Source organism: Anomalospiza imberbis, chromosome 6, assembly GCF_031753505.1.
Source record: "Anomalospiza imberbis isolate Cuckoo-Finch-1a 21T00152 chromosome 6, ASM3175350v1, whole genome shotgun sequence".
NCBI lineage: Eukaryota > Metazoa > Chordata > Aves > Passeriformes > Viduidae > Anomalospiza > Anomalospiza imberbis.
In genome coordinates this window covers 44,615,446-44,624,779 of record NC_089686.1, presented here as the reverse complement: position 1 = coordinate 44,624,779, position 9,334 = coordinate 44,615,446, and the positions used below count along the sequence as shown (strand labels likewise).

The 9,334-nt window shown below is 48.5% G+C and overlaps 1 long non-coding RNA gene across 1 annotated transcript in view; it reads left to right on the top strand.

Moving 5' to 3' along the window:
* LOC137475939 (uncharacterized) overlaps positions 1-1,532 on the top strand; it is a 54,602-nt gene extending 53,070 nt beyond the window's left edge. Inside the window, exon 6 of the long non-coding RNA XR_011000144.1 lies at positions 331-1,532. This is a non-coding gene — a long non-coding RNA (uncharacterized lncRNA). The remainder of the gene's footprint in view (positions 1-330) is intronic.
* Positions 1,533-9,334: the final 7,802 nt, after the last annotated feature.

Below are 9,334 nucleotides of genomic sequence, written 5' to 3'. Positions count from 1 at the left end.
TAATGACAAACCCACTCTCAAACTTTGTTTTTCTTACTTCTCAATCCATGAACTTTACAGGGCTCTATACTCTAACTAACCCTGATTCTGTCATGTTTTTGTAACATTGGTAATGAAAAGCATTAGAACAGAAACTACTTTAAAGACTTACATGAAATTCAGTCTTTGTGTCTTTGTACACCAGGACTGAACTCCATGCTGTGCTGTGCTACAGCTCAAAAGCAGTACAGGTGAATGAAACTGCCATGAAGTCTGACTGTAGGTGAATCCTGTATTGTATCCAGCAGTCTGGGGGAAATGCTTACTGTGGTATTTTCTGACAGTCAACAGGTACAGGAGACACAGTGGGCTGAAGGAAAGGCGTTCTCTGCACAGAGAAGGAAACCCATCTTTCGCAAGGGACATTTATTTGGGCAAGGTGAGTACTGTCTGTGCTAACACGCTTCTGCTTAACCAATAACAGCAGTGACAAGGAAGGTACCACTGCAAAGGTAAGAAGCAATGTGGCCACAGAATGATACGCAAACCGTCCTAAACATTAGGAAAAATACTTTGTTCTGCTCCAAAAGAGATTGATACAGACAGCAACATAAGTCCTCCTCAAGCAAAATCAAGCCATTTAATGATGCATAGCAAAATTCTGGTAAAAAGTCATTATTTGTTTGGGCTCATCAGCCGAATGAGCAAGAAAACCTTTGCCTCAATCTACTGCTACCTCTATTTTCTAGTATCAGCGAAATGACAACCTTGAAGGCTGCAAGTGTGCTTCTTCAGCTACTCTTCAATAGGACAAGAGACAATGGGCAGAAATAGATGCACAGAAGTTCCACCTGAATATAAGGAAGAACTTTACTGTGTGGGTGACCGAGCACTGGAACAGGCTGCCCAGAGAAGGTGTGGAGTCTCCCTCACTGGAGATATTCAGGATCTGTGACACAGTGCTGTGCCATGTGCTCTGGGATGGCCCTGCTTGAGCAGGGAGGTTGGGCCAGAGGATCCACTGAGGTCCCTTCCAACCTGACCCATTCTGTGACTCTGTGATTCCTTCTCCCAATACCCAAAACTAGCTTTCCAGACATGATACCAAAAGCCAGAAATAACAGCGAGGATTCCTTTTCCCATGAACAACTCAGCAGATAATGCCAACAGAAAACCTGAAAGAAGCAAGAGATGCACCACTAACCACCAAGATGTGGTGTTTAATATATCTTCTGATGTGACTTGTTCTCACTGCTTTCTACATCAGATTCATACTGACAAGTCCTTTAGGAACTGAGGGAGGAAAGGCAGAGATGAATACTATCTTCCCATGCAAGAAAACACTCAAATCTACTTACACTACCACATACTTCAAAAGTCTTGCTACAGAGCTCTGCCATCAAAATCTAACACTACACCTGGACCACTTAGGATTTCAGGTTTATCTATAACTGTGAAGTTTACCAGCACAATTAAAATTTCCAAGGGACCTTTTGTATTTCAATATAAATGACCACAATGCTGCTTTAACCCTTTATTAATAAACACCACTACTCTTTAGCAATTCTATTATGGTAATTTGACAGGCACATTTCCTCAAATGCCAAAATATAGCTCAATTGCATTTGGTACCTCTCACTGAGGTATCTGGCATTTCATTGCAACAGTACTCTTAAATACGAAAACTCAAGTTTCATTTACTTGGTTCTAAATTTATTAAACCTATTAACACTTTCTGAGCATTATTTGCATGTCAGTAACATTCAGAAGCACCATTCAACAACTGAAGCACAAACACAATTAGTACAGACAATCAACAGACCTCCTTTAAAATACAGTTTATGGATTTTTAAAAAAAATATTTTTAACAACTCAAACACCTACATTTTGGCTTGCTTGCTTTTTTTTTTTTTTAATTAACAGTAGCTGCAAGAAAGTTTTCTTCAACAAGACAATCCTACAAAAAGTAAACAGACCTTGGAATTTGGGAAGCAGAGCAAAACTGTGCAACTAGTTTTCCTATGGGATCACCAGAATAAAAATGACTAATCAAAATCAAAGCTGAAGGAAAACTTGCACAGCTTTATGGAGCTATTCAGAACAGTCAAGCCTTGTTGAGAAGACTTGAGACTACTGAATCTGGAGGTCCAGTAAACTGGACCCCCAAAAAATGTTTTTGAGTGTTTCTTTTCAGCTAGTTAGTGCTGAGAATAAGCTCAGTGCAGAACTGGACACAGAATAATAGTGGCATGGGGAGGCTGTAAGACTGTGTCAAAACTGACTCAGGTCAGTCCAGAATGTTGCAGAACTGCAGCCCCAGGATGGAGGTTTGGGAGAGAACACCTGGATCCAAAACTGACCCAAATCCAGGCTCCAGTCGCTTACCAACAGCTCGGCCTGTACATTCCCCTTTTTTCTTGTGCAGCCACACGATTTGTGTCAATTTGGATACTGATCCAGGCACAGAAACAATCCAGTACCAGCACAAAATGAGCGTCAAAGAGCAAAATATACTTGAGCAGCTCCAGTTCCTCCTCTGCCCTGCCATGTCCTCCACTGGGGGCTCTCTCAGGGTGAGACTGAGCACAGCACCCCAACGCCTGTGTGATTGATTCCCCCAAGTCACTGCAACAACTCCAGTGTTCAGCAGTCACAGAGACAATATAAAAGCTCAGCTGTTTCCAGGAGAGGGAGAACCTCCTTCCTCCCACTTGCCAATTCACACAAACATTTCCACCAATTCCAGTGCTCCGTGGACTTCTCCATAACCCAAATTAGCTCTGTGTGTGTGCAGCTATATGACTTACACAGGTTCAGGCTCAGTTTGGGGCAGCCCCACCACGGCTGGGTCAAACAGTCCAATGAAGACTCCAAACCAGTGTAGCTCCAAAAGTAGTGCTTCTGCCCCCCCATCTGCTTATGCTCTCATCCACGCCATCCTCCCTCTGTGCCAGCAAAACACATGCAGAGCCAAGTGACCCAAATGATTCGGTCACCAAATCAGGGGAGTCACCAGACAAATCTGAACCTGGCTGGCTTGAACCAAGAGTGGCTGTTATGGGGCAGGGGGAACACACAAGGTCAGGGAAGTGGTCAGTAGTACTCAAGCTGGGATTTCTTTGCATCTTCAAACCACAGCTCTGGTTTGGTACAAGAGCATCACACCTTACACGTACCATGCTGACTTGGGCAACTGACTTGGGCCTTAAAGCATGTGCTGTTTGCAGTGAAGAGCATACTGGGAAGTGCAGTCCTGGAATAGGATAGTGCTAACAGAGCAAAGAAAGCATTCACGAGCCCTATCAGTCCTGTTACCGACTATGCAAGGATACATCATCCCACTCGTTCATTTTATATGCAATACATTAAGCAATTGCTTTAAATAAGTCTGAATTTCCAGTTTGTGAGCTCCAGTGGGTATATAGCAGAAATGTCTGTGTCTATCTGGTCCTAATAAGAAAACAGCCTGATAAAGAAACAATAACATCCAACTTTTCAACCAAGTAAGCCTTGATTTCCTCCCATATTGTTACTTGCAAGGAAGAAAGCTAAGAACTGAGGAGAAAATTTCAGTATTAATGAAAATTGAGGCATCTGCATCTGTAGTTATAGTGGTCAGACTATGGAAACAAGGCATGGCTCCGTGAGAACTTATCCTACGATATATTTTAACCTCATTAATAAAAACGTGCCAGTAGGCATTTATAGCTGCACTATTGAACACTGATCATATTGCCGTTTCATATCACAGAATCAATTAGGTTGGGAAAGACCTCTGAGATCATCAAGTCCAATCTGTGACTGAACACCATCCTTTCAACTAGACCATGGCACTAACTGTCACGTCCATTCTTTCCTTAAACACCTCCAGGGACGGTGACTCCGCCACCTCCTGAGCAGCCCATTCCAATGTCTAATCACCCCTTCTGTGAAGAAATTCTTCTTGATGTCCAACCTACACCTCACCTGGCACAACTTAAGATTGTCGTCTTGTCCTGAGAAGTGTTCCTCTGCACTGAATTTAACGCACCAGAAAACTCCACAAAGTTCTACACTTCAGGTTCTCACTGCCTGAGACACACCCTGACAAAACACCACGCACTCTCCCTCTCACTCACCGGTTTTCGCGTTTCCGAGAGTAACGTCTTAAAGGTAACGTCACTTTAAAGTTTCAGATACAGATGTTGGACAAATACGTGCCTTTTCCTCCTTCCCTAATGGCATGTATCCCCCGATGAAAAATCACAAAAAACAACCCTAACCAAAAAAACCCCCAAGGCAACTAGTCCGGCCATTCCATCAAACCGAGGCAAGATCGAGAGGGTCACTAAAAGCATCAAGCCAGACGCTGAACTACTGGGACTGGCTGGAACTCCCGGCCCGGAGCGCAGGGCCGGGCCGGCGGAAAGGGGAGCAGCACCGGGCCCGGCCCGGGCGGCGCCGCCCCCGCGCCCGCTGCCGCCCCCTGGCGTTCTCCGCGCGGCGGCGCCGCCGCACGCCCCGGCCCCGCGCGGCCCCCACCGCCCCCGGCCCGGGGCCCGGCCCCGCCCGCGGCCGCCCCTCCGCCCGCGGGTCCCCGCTGCGCCCGCCGCTGTCAGCGCCCCGACAGCCGCCCCCGCCCTGCCCGCGGCGGCCCCGCACGCTGCCGGACCCCGGGCGCGGTTCCTCACGGCCCCCCCGCGAGCAAGGGCGCAGCCCCCTCACGGCCCCGGCGCCTGCCCTGCCCCACAGAGCACACACAGGCCCTCCCCAGAGACCCAAACTCACCGCCCCGCGCTGGGGTCCCCCGCCGCCGGCGCTGCCCCCGCTGCCACCGGGGGAAAATGAATCATCAAAGGCAAGGGTGCGGGGGGGGAGGGAGGGGGAAGGGAGGAAGCTGAAGAGGGGAAAGTGAAGACCGAGCCAGGGAGGGGCGGAGTGGGGAGGAAAACTAAGGAAGGGGGGAGAAAAAAAAAAAGCGGCGATAGTGATAAAAAATAATTCCAAGTGGGGGGAGGAAAAAAAATGGCGGATTAAAATCCAAGATGGCGGCGCCGAGGGGCGAGCGGCGCAGGGGGGAGGCGGCGGGGAGAGCCGCCCGGAGATCCCTCCGCCGCGCCCCGCGAGAAAGAGTCCCCCGGGCTCCCCCGCAGAGACCCCGCGGGGCGGCGGCGCGGATCGGCCGCCGCTTCCTCGTCCTTCTCCTCTTTCCCTGCGGGGAGCCCTCGTTCCGCCGCCCTGCCGAGCCCGGCGAGCGCCGCGCTGGCCGCCGCGCCCCGAAGTTTCTTCTTGTTCCTCCCGGCGGAGCCCGCGACCTCCTCGCCCCGTCCGGGGAGACGCCGAGTGCCCCTGCGCTCCCGGCGGCGGAGGGACACCGCGGACAGCCGCCACCGCGCTCCCCGCCGCCGCGGAAGGATACACCGCTCGCAGGGAAACACAGCCCGCCCCCAGCCGCGCCGCTCCCCGCCGCCGCCTCCTCCCGCCGCCGCTTCACCGCGGGCGGCGCGGGGGCAGTCGGGGCAGCGCGTCCGGCCGCGGAGCGGGGACGGCGGCGGTCGCGGGGCCCATGACCGTCCGGAGCGGCGGAGGGATCCCGCCGAGGAAGGGGAACGAGGCCCGGGCCGCCCCGCACGGCCGTGTGTGCGGGAAGAAGTCCCGCTCCGGGATCCCTCCGCGCGGTGCTGCCCTTTAAACGCGGGGGACTCCCCGCCGCGGGGCGCGCACCGGGATGGAGCCGGGATGCGTCTCCTTGTGCCGCCTCGCGGCTCCCCTGCCGTGCTGGTCTCGGGGGTCCGGGAGGCGACAGCTCCCCCTGCCCCGCATGAGATGGGAGTGGGACCGCAAACTCAGCCCTTCCGGCACCTGCTCCCCCCGCGCTGCTGCCCGACAGGGGCATTTAAAAATGGCCCCCGCGGGCTGGAGGGGCCGGGCCGGCACGTCCCTCCCTCCCCCTCCTCTCCCCGGCGCAGCGCCGAAGGCAGCGGTGGCCGCGGCCCGCACGGGGCCGTGGCGCGGGAGCGCCCCCCGGTGGCGGGGCGCGGCCGTGCCCCCGCGCCCGAACAAAGGCGGCGCCGCCAGCGTCGCGCCCTGTCGCGATAGCGGGGCGGGGAGGCACGGCTGCGGTACCGGCCGAGGGCAGGAACGGGCAGGATTACACGCGCTTGTGGGGAAAAAGCTTGTGAATGCAGTAGCTGTTGAGCGGTACTACCTTCGCGGGGCTTGGAAAGCTCGGAGGGCAACGGTTTCCTGCTGGAGGCTCAGGAATTCTGTGATGTGCGTGATGTTTCATGGTGCATATTCTGTATTTTGTTGTACAATAAGCTTGTGGCAGTACAAAGTATTCTCGAATAGCAGCTTTGTTTTTATAAGTTTCTCAAAGCTTTTAGATTGTTTGTTCTAAGGCAACCAGAAGCATCTGCGGAAGAGGCAAAGCTTTTCCGTGTAAAACCTATCCTGTCAACAGCTACTCACCCAGAATACCAAATTCTCAGCTTTATGCATAGTAGCATGCTAAAGGTTTTCAATTGAACATAACTTTGCATGTGACTTTGTTTGATTTTGCTTTAATAACACCAGTGAGATGATACTTGGAAATGCCATGTGTCTCAACAAGCTAAATTGCTAGGCAAATTGATTTTACTCTAATTTGATAACAAGAAATTGCCTCTGAAGCTGAGATTTTGCCTGCCCAGTTGCTAAACCAGGTTAACATAGACTTTTACAGGTGAATTATAAATGTCTAAAATATTTAATTCAAACCAGAATGGACTGTCAGCAGCATTGCAAGCAGTGCAATTGCAGGCACTGTGATAATATTAGTAACAATCTCTGAATATTGTTTTCTAGTGCACCAGGTTGCTCTGTAGGTTTATGGGAATGGCTACAGTCCTCTTGGAAGGTTGGATATTGCTAGATTGGAACATGCTGACTTCAGTCTTTATGGCAACAAGAGTTTTCTATAGCTCTGGCAATGGCTGGTGAATCCTTAGTGTGGTTGAAAGCAGCACACAGAAAAGCCCCTATTTGCATCCTTTCCAGCAGGTGATCTGGTGACAAAGCTCTGGCTACATCTGAAAGGACAATTCCCCCCCCACCCCGAATTCATTTATCTGAGATTTATTTCTTCTGGAGACAATTACAAAAGCTTAATGAAAAAAAATAATCGCTATTTCCAATTCAATTACAGTTTGTATTTCTTTTGCATTGTAGGCCTTTGAGTCAATAGAACAAAATACTGTCTTTGAAAGTAAGAAAGCTGAGTGACCAAACCATGGTCAGATTATAATAGGATGCTTCAAGAATAAATTTCCTATGTTAAATATGCCTTTTGGTTTGTTGCTATTGTTGGATTTTGTTTGGGGGTTTTTGTGGTTTTGTTTGGGTTTTTTTTTTTTTTGTGTTTGTTTGGGTGCTTTGTTTTGTTGGTTTTTTTTTTTTTTTTTTTTTTTAAACCAGCAGATACATGGCAACTATCTCCCACTAAATGCAATTTGGGTAATTTATTACATTTTGTATAGTATGTTCAGACTTCAATTTAGAAACTGTTTTGGTTAGTTTCAACATTAGTTTTACTTCCTAAGTTAATGTTACCACATCAGCCTAGACCCTCACCACAACATGAAAAAATCTCAGGTAATAAACCTCTGTTGTTTCTGCTTAGTTATCAAAGGATGGGAATGATGGAATCATTTGTTAAAGGTGTAAAAATTTCAATCACATGTTACTCAGGATATCTGTGTTGGTTTTGTGACTTCTGGAGACTTTTTTTTTTTTCTGGAGCTATTAGACCAAAAGATTTTCAGCATGTACCAAGACCTAGATAAATTTCAGTGTGCATTGGCAAGAATCAGTAGTTTTAAATTCCTAAAGTAGTTTTCCTAAATTGTTACAGTTATATATAAAAAAAAATCTTTTTGCAGATTTTCCCACTTTTGGAATAGCTTTTACATTTTCAGCTTCCCATATATGCTATGACAGCACAGCTCTAATATTGTAAACATCTTTGGTCATCCAGTTTTTACTGGAAATTTGTAGTTACTAAACTATTCATTTGATGAGTAGTTTTGTACAAGCCATATCTTTTAAGAAGCAAAAGGTGAACTTTAGACTTGAGTTGCGTGTAGAAGCTGCTGCTGCACTGTGATCTCTGGGGCTTTGTGTGGGCCCAGACCTCTGACCATGGCTGCAGGGTCAGAATCCAGCCCTGAGCCTCTCTCTTCCAAACCACCCCTGCAACAAGACCTTGCCATTGATATGAAGCCAAATCCAGCTTAAGCTGAAAAAGATGCAGCTCTAGCTGAGCAAATGGTGTTCTGTGTGCCCTCTCTGACTTTATTTGCAAATCTGATTTACAGGCTGTGGCAGTGGGTAATTTGGAGAACTGCAAACATACAACCACAATTGAAAAGTCCATCACCTGCCTGACAGTTCTACTCTGCCGTGCAGGCGTTGGGGTTTTATTTCTGACTTTTATTCTGCAGTGCTTTTACAGAGACCCAGCATCAGCAGCTGTGACACAGACATCTGGGAGTGTTCCTGTGCCAATGTCAAAGCCGAGTTGTCAGGTATGTTCTGGCTCTTTAGCACGCCTGCCAGGGTCTAGGGCTCCCTCATGCCATAAAAGTTTTAAAGCACACCATGACTTGTGCTATGTCTTATGTAAAACCTGTGCTGGAATTCTAAACTGGAAATACTGTGCCCAAATCCTTACCATCAGTTCTGACAGCCTTAGGAGCCCAGCAGTATCACCGAGTGGAGCTGAAGTATGCAGAAGCAGAGAGTGTAACAAGAAAGGAGCCAAAGGAAATCATCAGGTGTAATGAGCCTGATCTTTCATTTGAGGTGTTTTTTTATATTCTGTGCAGGGCAAGGAGTTGCTCTGTAGCCGTCATTTTCACTACTGGGAAGAAATGATGTGCGAAGAGGTAACAGGTTTCACGTGTCAAACAACACTCTTCTGTTGGCATGGTCACACTGACAATTTGTTTCCTTTGTGTGCTGGGTGAGTAAATACCTTCCTGTGGTAGCTGTGAGAGGATCAGTCCCTTTCCTCTGTGCAGGAGCAGGATGTTAAGCACCAGCCACTGTGAGCTGCTGGCAAGTGGACTTGGGCCATCAAGATGTGACCACCTCTGGCTGATGTCACAAGTTGGTTTTGACTGACGGTCACAAACCCAAAGCTGGATATCACAAGTGACTATACTTAGGAAGAAAATAAAAGATGTTTCCCGCCAAAGTCTTATTAATTTATCAAAAATATATGTATTCTTAGTAGCAGATGGTCAATAATAGATGATAGATAGCCTCCTCTGTGTAAATTAATGGCTGTAATTCACTTGAGGGGATCTGCTGATGTCATAAGCTGCCAGAGTGCAGC